Consider the following 10,726-nt stretch of genomic DNA (forward strand, 5'->3'; position numbering starts at 1 on the left):
CAGAGGGGCTCTGGCTGTCCCTGGAGCCCTGGCACAGAGGGGCTCTGGCTGTCCCTGGCCCTGCGGGCCTGGCTGCCTGGGCCTGGCACAGAGGGGCTCTGGCTGTCCCTGGGGCCCTGGCACAGAGGGGCTCTGGCTGTCCCTGGGGCCCTGGCACAGAGAGGCTCTGGCTGTCCCTGGAGCCCTGGCACAGAGGGGCTCTGGCTGTCCCTGGAGCCCTGGCACAGAGGGCTCTGGCTGCCCCTGGGGCCCTGGCAGTGCCCAATGCCAGCCCTGGAGCAGCCTGGCATGGAAGGAGCTGTCCCTGCCCATGGCAGGGGGTGGAATGAGGTGGCTTTAAGGTCCCTTTGAACCCAAACCAGTCTGTGGTTTTGTAAAGAGCTTTTCCACTTGATCCTGGCACAGGGTGCTGGTGGGTCTGAGGCAGCCCAGCTTCTTCTCTGCACAGCTGGTCCCACATGGCTGAGGGGCACCTGAAGCCTGCATGAAGCAGAGCTCTAGTTTTCCACAGACACAGATTCCCGGGGGATAGGTGTGTTAGTAAGGGAACAAACTGATGTGCAAATCAGCTGGTTTTCTCCTTTTTTTCTCTTTTTTTTTTTTTTTTTTTCTTTTTTTGAGCCTGGCATCTCTTTCTGTATGAGAGGCAATTTAGAAAAGCAGCCATTGAAGGTTTTTAATTCAAGTATGAATGTGTCTTCAGCTGGGGCAACTGACTGCCTCTTCCCTGAGGGAATGAGCTGTCTCATAAAGCACCACTCACTGCTGTAATGGCCTGCTCCCTTTGGGGCAAAACACTCCATTTTAACTAAAAAGGGTTTGTATACCAACAGGACTTAATGCATCCCAACCAAAGTGGCCCTGAGCCCAGGGGTGAAGCCCAGCAGGTCCCCAGGACTGGGATGTGCCCTGGTCCTGCTCAGGGACAGGAAAAGTCCTGCACCTGCCCAGGCAGACTGGAACTGGGCTGGCTGGAGGGCAGCACATCCCCTCCCTCTCTGGCAGCAGGGGGAGGGCTGCTCCCTCTGCCCCAAAGGCAGCCCAGCAGACAATTCATGAGCAGCAGCACTGGCTGCATGGCACAGCCTCACCGTGCACCCCATCTGCATGCAAATATCCCGTGGGCAGGCAGGGTGAGAGGGGCTGGCAGGAAATGATGGCTGGGAGGGTTTAACCTTGAATATTGCAAAAGGCACTGCTGCTGCTGCTGCTGCTGCTGCTGCTGCTGCTGCTGCTGCTGCTGCTGCTGCTGCTGCTGGTTTTGACACATGTGTGGGTCAGCCAGACCATGGAGGAGAATAATTAGGGAGGGAAAGGAATGCAAACTCTTATTCTTGAAGGTACCTGGGGGCTAATGGCATGAATACATTTGTTATAATTGACCCCTGGCCTGATGCTGATAATTCCTCTGCAGAGATAGCCACCTCATCTGCTCTGTGTGCCAACATGGATGCAGGAAATAATTGCAACCTTGGCTACATCTCCTTCCCACTCTTCTGGAGAATAGCTAATTTATGACAGAAAATAATGACTAATGTTAGAATAAACAATATTATGACTCAAGTGACTTATGAGTGCTGCAGATATGATGCACATTTAACAGGACATGACTTATCCAGACATGTAATTCTTTTTCTGAGCAGACTAAAGTAAGTGTGGCAGAAATGCCAGAAACAGCTTTGCAATTGGAATATGCAATTTAAAATAAGTAAAGATTACTCCCAGGTAGTTTATTGCTTTAACTACATCAAGGCAGGTCCCTGTAGCAGACTGCATAATGACTCTCATTTCATTTTTGGTTTGTGTCAAATATCTTCAGTTAGTTTTGCTTTATTGGCTTCATGCAATTTATTGCAGCACTAGAATGTGATTGTAATGCAACTAGTATTTTAGTTTTATCTTCCACTGGTAATTTTTCTTCTTTATGGAGCCTATACTGTCTGCATTAATAAAAGCCATAGGAATTATACAGCGTGGAACCAGGTTTTAGTAAGTGCCAGTTTGCCACAAAGAACTGAACCAGCAGTGCTGCTCTGCAGCCCAGAGGAGGACAGACAGGGCTTGGATGCTCTGTGGCACCTTCTGGGCACAAAACTGCTTCCAAACACCACCCAAGCTCTCCTGTTTGTCAGAGTGGACTGATCTCACCAAGCAGCAGCTGGTTCTACCACATATCCATGATTCAGAGCTGTCAGGGTGAGCCCAGTCTGGAGGGGCTTTGTAGGCTCTCTTTATGGAGACCCCAAACAGAACAAGAGCTGAGCATGGCCTGAGTGTGTGTGACACCTCTGCTGCTCAGGAAAGGACAGGGTTAATGCACAGAGCAGCCCCTGGGCTTCTCCAGGCCAGGCAGGGACCTGGCAGCTGCCTGAGGAACCTTCCTGCCCAAGGGCTCAGCCACCAGCAGCTCCCAGAGCAGACCTGCAGTGACTGGAGCCTGCATTCCTTTCCCTCCCTGATTATTATTGAAAGGCAGCTGTCCTGGCTTCTTTCATCCCCCAAGCTCTTCTTTAAACCTCCTACCTGGGCTGTACCTTCAGTCCTGGGTCAGTTCTGGGCCCCTCACTACAGAAAAGGCATTTCTGCAGGGCTGGAGCGTGTCCAGGGCAGGGAATGGAGCTGGGAAGGGTCTGGAGCCCCAGGAGGGGCTGAGGGAGCTGGGCAGGGGCTCAGCCTGGAGAAAAGGAGGCTCAGGGGGGCCCTTGTGGCTCTGCACAACTCCTGCCAGGAGGGGACAGCCAGGGGGGTCGGGCTGTGCTCCAGGGAACAGGGACAGGAGGAGAGGGAACGCCTCAGGCTGGGCAAGGGGAGGTTTGATGGGATATCAGGAAATTTCCTTCACTGGAAAAGCTGTAAAACACTGGAACAGGTTGTTCAGGGCAGTGATGGAGTCACCTTCCCTGAAGGGACTTAAAAATCTTGTGGATGTGGCACCTGGGGATGTGGGTTAGTATGGAATTCAGGGTGCCCATGATGCAGGGAATGATTGGGATTTGACTCCATGATTCAGAATGCTGAACAATGGCTTTATTAAACTATATTATATTACATTATACTGTACTGTATTAAAGAGCTATTGTACTATACTATGTGGGAACTCAGCGCATCACCTCGGATGCTCTGAGTCCCAGGGAGACCCCTTGGGGGGCTCAGAAGTCCTGGAATGTAGCCAAAGGCACCTGGTGGCTTGATTTTGACCCTTCAAGGGTCGTGCTATCAAAGCATGAGGATATGGAAGTTTCAGAGGTTTGAATGGTGTAGGGCAGGTGTTTTTATAGAATAGAATATAGGTTTTAAGATTTTGGTACAGGGGGGTCTAATGGAGGCAAGATGGAGGATTCAGGCCCGACCTCGTGGCTTTTCTCCTTCTTCTTGTCATCCATCTTCTCTGTGATGTGTGCATTTTAGATTGGTTCATACTAAAGGTGCACTGTTTAATAAAGGTGATGGGTATTGGAGAAAAATTGTAAATATCACATACGCAATTATCAGTATAAGAATGTACGACCGCCCAAAAGGGGCAGAGAGTGCTTGTGGCTGCCTTGCTGGTCAGATCTCGGCTGGGCAGAACAAAAACCTTAGAGATAAGCTTTAATAAACAACCTGAAGACCGAACTATAGAGGAGTCCAGACTCGTCTGTTCATCGCGGGCTGCCTGCGAACCGTCCCACGCGAGCCACCCCACGCATGTCCGACAGAGACACACAGCCGATCGGACATCTGGCGATCCCTGGGTGGGCTCAGGTGGGCTCAAGAAGGGCTCAGGTGGGCTCGAGAAGGGCACGAGTGGGCTCGAGACGGGCTCAGGAAGAGCACAGGAGGAACACAGCCTGAGCCCAGGTGGGCAGCTCCCACAGCTGGACTCGTTCCCAGGAGCACGCTGATATCTCCCGGAGAAAGCAGCGTCTGCAGACGGAGAAAGCAGCAGCCACTGAACAGCAGCAGCCACTGAGACCATCAACAATTATCGCACTCCTCTTCCACCGAAGGAGACTCGTACCAGGACAGCCCGGACTGGAATCAGAAAGGCGCCTCTGATCCCATCTCCTGCGGACTGCTGGACAGGACCAGGAGCCTTCGGACTGCCCCGACGACACAAATTCGGTGAGAAGGTTCAGATTTAAAACATCAATCACTATGGGAGGCACATACACTAAGGAGCAATTAGAAATCTTAGCGGCCTTACAAGGCTTGGCACAGATGCACACAAAGGGAATTCCCAAGAAACATCTTAAAGATTTATTACTGTGGGTCAGACTTAATTACCCGCATTCAGAGACCCGGTTGTTATTTGAAGTGGGTTTCTGGCAGGAGGTCAACAGGCACATATATTTGCTAGCAACAGAAAAGGATGAGGCAGCCTTGAAGTTATTATCTCCAGCAAGGATTATGTTGGAGGCAATTTCGGCTGAAGCTAGAAGCGCAGCCGGGCAGTTAGGTGATAAAAACCCCGGAAAGAAAAGGGGGGGTCAGGGCACGGGACAGAGACTAACTCTGGTCTCAGATAGTCCGGGAAAAACTGTCCCCGAAGAAGAGGGGGGGCAGGGAAAATTAGAACTGCCTTCACTTCCAATTCCCCGAAAACCCAAGAAAACCCCAAAGCGTCCTGAGACCCCAGAGAATTTAGGAGACTCAGACACCGAGTCAGACACGAGTCCTGTCTCAGAGCCAGGCGATCCTGTGGGAGGGGAAATTCCCGAGTTACAGGAGCCGAGGGCGGAAAAGACAGGAGGGGGTGTGGAATCGCGGACTGGGGTGGAGGGGAGCGGGACCGGCACGGAGGCACCGAGCCGCGGCGACCGTGATTGCGCAATAGGGGCGGCGTCGGGGGCGGCGGCGGCAGCGGTTCCGGGCGGGGAAGGAGGATTTGTGAGGGCAGGGGGGCATAGCACGGGTGGTACGGGTGCCGTGCCGGAAGCGGCGGCTCAGATGATACGCGCGGGGCGGAAAGCGTGCGCGGAACCGGGGGCCCGCGGGATTTCCGGGAAGGGCGGAAGCTCCACTGCGTCCATCTCAGATACGGGCAGTGAGGCGAGCGGAGCCTCAGAGACCCAGGCGGGGCCCGGCGGGAGGCGCAAGAAACGCATGACAATGACATCACAGCACCCGGAAACAGGGATGCGGCGTTCTACCCGGATCGCAGCGCGCACGCGGGCCAAAGCGCGGGGCGAGCTTGTCGCGAGGAGGCGGGGCGTGAATACGACGTCAGAGGGGGAAGGAGAGTCGGAGGCGGAGACCGAGGGGGAGGCATCGGAGACGGAGCGGGGCGGAGACAGTGACGTCAGCTCAGGGGAGACGGGGGGCGTTCCCGGGGCCACGCGAGCACGGAGGGTGCGGGCGGAGCGCGGCAGGGGGAGGGTCCCGCCCCCGGCGGCATCTCGGACGAGGAGGGGGCGTGGCCACAGCTCCAGTTCCCGGGGCTCCACCCCTTCCCCGGTCCCGATCCCCATGGCTCCGATCCCTGAAAGGCAGGCTTCACCCCCCCCAGGGGGACGTGCAGGTATTCAGCCTACATTGGCAGCCCAGGAAAAAACCGTGCGAACCCAATCTCGTAGTAGGTCTGCAGCAATGCAGCAGTTCTTTCCTACAATATATAAAGGGAAAGGTGCAGAGAAAAAAGCGATGATACCAGAGCAGATGGATTACCCATCGACCTCGGAGTTTCGAGGGTTTGAAAATACGCCATATGGAGCGGATCAACAGAGGGATGATGTGATACAAATCACAGCATCTCAAGGCATTCCTGCATGGATGTTTTCAGCAGCAGAGGCAGCGAAAAGCTTTGTGCATTCATTCAATACAGCAAAAAAACAATCACGAAGATCTCAAATCTCCTTTTTACATATAGGGGCAAAGCCAAAATCCTCGTTTCAGATGCAAAACGTGAAAAAAAAAAAAAAAAAAAAAAAAAAAAAAAAAAAAAAAAAAATTGTCCAAAATCAGAGAAAAGTGAGAAAGCACCAGGCTTTTGCCCAAGATACAGGAAAAAGGAAGGGAAAATCAATGCAAATCAGTGTTGTTCTAAATATGATGTAGATGGAAATCTTCTGTTTTGAAATGCCTCTCAGGGAGAGAGATGGTACCATATAAAGATAGAAGCATTAGTAAGGATTCAATTACTTGAAGTTCTCTGAAGACAGAGCATTTGAGAAACATTATTCAGATCCTATCTGTGGGGTCATCAGCTGATTCTCCAATGGTTCAGAGTTTTAGGGATTGTTGTCATTGAGTTTGTAACCTTTGTTAGATTTTATAGGTAAGACTGATAAATAAGGATTGCTGTTAATGTTATATGAATACTTTAAAAAGGTTGTCTTAACTCCTTCTAATACTTCCTGTTGATAAGTTGATTATATAATGAGAATTCTCAGAATTTGTGATAAGAATTATTATCAGGGTATTGTAGTGTTTATAGCCAGTCAGTGTTTTACTATCTCTTTTGGGTGAAGCCACATGTCTCTTCAGAATCTTGTCCTTATTTCCTAACTACTCACAGGTTTTTGGATTTCTTTTAAATCCAGATTGCCTCTCTTGTGGTTTTCTTCATTTATTGTTTCTTCAGTTATTACAGAGGTACCTCAGCCAAGATTTCAAGAAGTCTACTGTGTTTGAAGAATTTCCATCCCAACAGAAGTTTCAGAGGGATCCAATTATTAAATGGTTTGATAGATCTTTAATCCTAAGGTTTCTTATTCATAATTGCTGTTTTTAAGAGTCTCATTTTAAGAATGTGCTAAGTGATATCCATCAATTAGAGTTCGGGCTCTGGCCAAGTCCTAGCTCTACTTGAATGGAGTGATTGACAATCAGCCCAGATGTTTTCTGCATCAAAAAGTATTCAAGTCCTTTTGGCTTGGCAATTTGACCGTCTATGATAGCTGAACCTGTTTTCAGAGAGAGTTTGGAGAAACATGAATCCGGACATGGATTCTCCAGTTCTCTGCTGTTGTAAGGTTCATCAGCTGTCGCAGACTCTGGGATGACAGTTCAGTGTTGTAGTGTTTGACAATTGTATGATTGCAGATGTGTTATTGGTTATGTGTATTATCTAATTAATCTCTAATTGCTGTCATTTTACATTTCCCTATGCAATTGCATAGAGACTGAAACGGAGTTGATCAATGTTTTATTTTCATATCAGGACCCATTCTTCACCTCCAAGATTTTGAGAAAATCCTCCAGTCTCTTCGGGGACGTGGATTTGTTTGTGTTTTAGCAGGTACAAAAGTCCAGGTGAACCCCAGTGAAGAATGTGAAACTCCATCCAGTGCAAGACAATGTTGACAAGAAGCGCAGGCAAGAAAACGCTGGCCATTCCATAAGCAGAAAAGAAGATGTACAGATGTGGACTGCACAGAGATTCCAACCCTTGTGCTTTGCCCATAGAAGGCTGTGGACTTTGGGTCACTTCATGGGTGTGGGAATCAGTGGTGTTGTAAAATTGTTGTTAGATGATAGCTTGTTATACTTTTGTAAGGCTTTTAGTTCTCTTGTTCATTATGCCATGTGTTCTTCTGTGTGTACGACGTGCAATGAGTCAAGTTACCAGACAAGTGCTTTTTGTGCAAAGAGAGGGGGGAGATGTGGGAACTCAGCGCATCACCTCGGATGCTCTGAGTCCCAGGGAGACCCCTTGGGGGGCTCAGAAGTCCTGGAATGTAGCCAAAGGCACCTGGTGGCTTGATTTTGACCCTTCAAGGGTCGTGCTATCAAAGCATGAGGATATGGAAGTTTCAGAGGTTTGAATGGTGTAGGGCAGGTGTTTTTATAGAATAGAATATAGGTTTTAAGATTTTGGTACAGGGGGGTCTAATGGAGGCAAGATGGAGGATTCAGGCCCGACCTCGTGGCTTTTCTCCTTCTTCTTGTCATCCATCTTCTCTGTGATGTGTGCATTTTAGATTGGTTCATACTAAAGGTGCACTGTTTAATAAAGGTGATGGGTATTGGAGAAAAATTGTAAATATCACATACGCAATTATCAGTATAAGAATGTGCGACCGCCCTAAAGGGGCAGAGAGTGCTTGTGGCTGCCTTGCTGGTCAGATCTCGGCTGGGCAGAACAAAAACCTTAGAGATAAGCTTTAATAAACAACCTGAAGACCGAACTATAGAGGAGTCCAGACTCGTCTGTTCATCGCGGGCTGCCTGCGAACCGTCCCACGCGAGCCACCCCACGCATGTCCGACAGAGACACACAGCCGATCGGACAATACTATACCATACTATACCATACTATACTATACTATACAAAGGATACTAAAGAAAAACCTGTGACTGTCTAGACAGCCAGGACACAGCTTTGAGTGATTGGCCAAGGAACCAAAACAATCCTCAGCAGAATCCAACTGACAAATCTCTTCAGGTAAACAATCTTCCTAACACATTCCACAAGTGCAAAAACAACAGGAGCACAGAATAGAGATAAGAATTGTTTTCTGTTCTTCTCTCTGCGCTTCTCCAGGAAAAACCCTGGGAGAGAGAATTATCTCTCTCTGTTCAGAGAATGAGAATGCCACAGGCTAGTGCTGGGGGGATCTTAGAGGGCTTTTCCAACCTAAATGAGTCTGTGATTTTATTTCACCAAGGAGTAAGGACAACTGAATGCCCTGGTACATAAAGCCATGTGAGGTGCTCAGATGCCCCCAGTGCTGGGAGCACCCAGGGCTGGGTGACCAGCACTGGTCTGGTTCCCCCACATGTGCAATGTTCACCTGAAAAAGCTCACAGATTTCCAAATTTGTGAATTTAGGGGTGTTGATCAATTCATCCAAGCAGCTTGGGGGTCCAATTTTGGCTGTGTGACTCTCAGTGAATATTTATAGTGCACAATTTCTGCTCCTCTTTGACATTTCTCATCCCTTATATCACAAGTCACTTTTTCCTCTCCTGAGCCACCAGACAAGTCCCATCAGCTGCTTCCCCAAGCCCTGAAACTCCTTTCAGTAGCAAGTGTGCTCGTGCTCCTCAGCAGCAGAGCTCCCCTTCCCCCTTTGGGTTTGTTTTGGCCACAGCTGAAGATGCTCTGGGGAGCTCAGGCCAGGCACAGCATTCACATGTTGCTTGTGGGACCCCAGCTCACCCCTCCACTAGTAAAACATAGTAAAAAAAGCAAAAAAAAAAAAAAAAACCCACAAGTGAAAAGCTTTTATTTGTATTTTAGGGTGTGTACCTGTGCAAGAACCCAAACTGAGAGGGCAGCCCAGGACACACCCCAGGGCCTGAAATTGTAGGAGCATTTCCAGGGACCAAAGAGCCAAACCCCACAGACTCTGGATGGGACCTGGGTACCCAATTCCTTCAGGCACTCTTAAATTTGCAGGCAAAACCCACCCAGTGTATCCAGGGGGTGGGGTTCTGAAAGACTGATTGTGCTTGCTGTGAAATGAATTTCCTTTAAAGCTGCATTTATTGCACTCCATGGCCCCCATTAATCAGTAAGTTATATCTGGCCTTCACATTATGGTGAGAGAAGAATGTGAAATATTCCTAAGCTGCAAAATTACTCAGAACTGGAGAGGTGGGGGTGGGGAGGATCCCCCTTTGCATCTGAACTCAGTGTGGAAAATAAGTCACTTTTTGCTGATGTCTGTCTGAAGGCCAGTTGTGAAGTTGGCTTTGTGTGAGGAGCCCCACACCCTCCTGTCCCAGCAGAGCCTTGGGCAGCTCCTCTGAGCACCCCTGGGGCTCTTTCCTGGTGCCTCTCTGTTGTGACTGCATGGGGGTGATGGATGTCTTGGAGAAGAGTGGGAGGGCTGCTGGAGGAAGGGCTGTTGCCAAGAAAGGCTGACTCTACAGCCTTTGGTTATCTTTTGTAAGAAGTGGGGTTGTGGTTTGACCAAAACTCGGCTATAATGCAGCCTCAAAGCTTAAAAAACAAATCAAGATCTCCAAGAAGGCTGAAAAAACATTTATTTTCTTACTTGGTTGAATTCAGTGTAATCATTTTTAGAAGTGTCAAGGTATGAATCTGGCAAAAAGATGAGAGGGGTTTTTTTTTTTACATAAACCAGTAACCAACAGTTTGCTGGAGCAGGAAAATGCTTTCCATGAACACATGTCTGTTTGAGGTGCTCAGTGTGAGGTTTTAGGGGCCAGAACGATTTCCTCAGTGAAAATATATTCACAGCAAGGTCTGATCTTTGCAGGGCCTGTAATGGCAACAGCCATGAATACCATAAATAAAACATCCTCCTAAAAACACTGCTCTGTGCTGTCCCCAAGGCCTCCCACAGGCTGCTCATGGCCAGCCAGTGCATTTGAAAGTTGTTAAATCCTGTATACACAAACATCTTATTAACCACCCTTTCATGGGAAGGGAGGGAAAATCGGCTCCATTGAGCAGCTTGACCTCTGTGAGTGCATTCCCATGGCCAAGGGAGCCCCTACAGCATTTCATGGTGGCTTAAATCACTTCTGGATAGGAGCAGGCTTCCCCTCCATGTACCTCTGCACCTCTGCAGAGCAGAGACAGGGCTTCCCTCAGCGAGGGGAACTCCCCTGCACCTTCCTTCCAGTAAAGAAACTGCTCACCAGAACCACTGGGGGTAAATAAAAAGTCACTTTTGTAAAGCCTCTCTTTGATGATGCTGAATGAATTCCCAGAGGGTGGATAAACTTTCTCACAATGACGACCATTTGCAAAACAAAGAGGCAATTTTTTTTCTCGTTTCAGTGTTTTCTGACATTTCCCCCCTGGGGGAATAAATGGGCCCATTATTCTCCC

The 10,726-nt window shown here is 49.1% G+C and overlaps 1 long non-coding RNA gene across 1 annotated transcript; it reads left to right on the plus strand.

Annotated features, from left to right (window-relative positions):
- The first annotated feature begins 3,094 nt into the window (after window positions 1-3,094).
- LOC127060277 (uncharacterized) lies at window positions 3,095-8,108 on the plus strand. Its single transcript, XR_007779158.1, has 2 exons — window positions 3,095-4,104; window positions 6,563-8,108. It is a non-coding gene; the product is annotated as an uncharacterized LOC127060277 (long non-coding RNA).
- Window positions 8,109-10,726: the final 2,618 nt, after the last annotated feature.

This window comes from Serinus canaria, chromosome 19 (genome assembly GCF_022539315.1).
Source record: "Serinus canaria isolate serCan28SL12 chromosome 19, serCan2020, whole genome shotgun sequence".
Lineage (NCBI taxonomy): Eukaryota > Metazoa > Chordata > Aves > Passeriformes > Fringillidae > Serinus > Serinus canaria.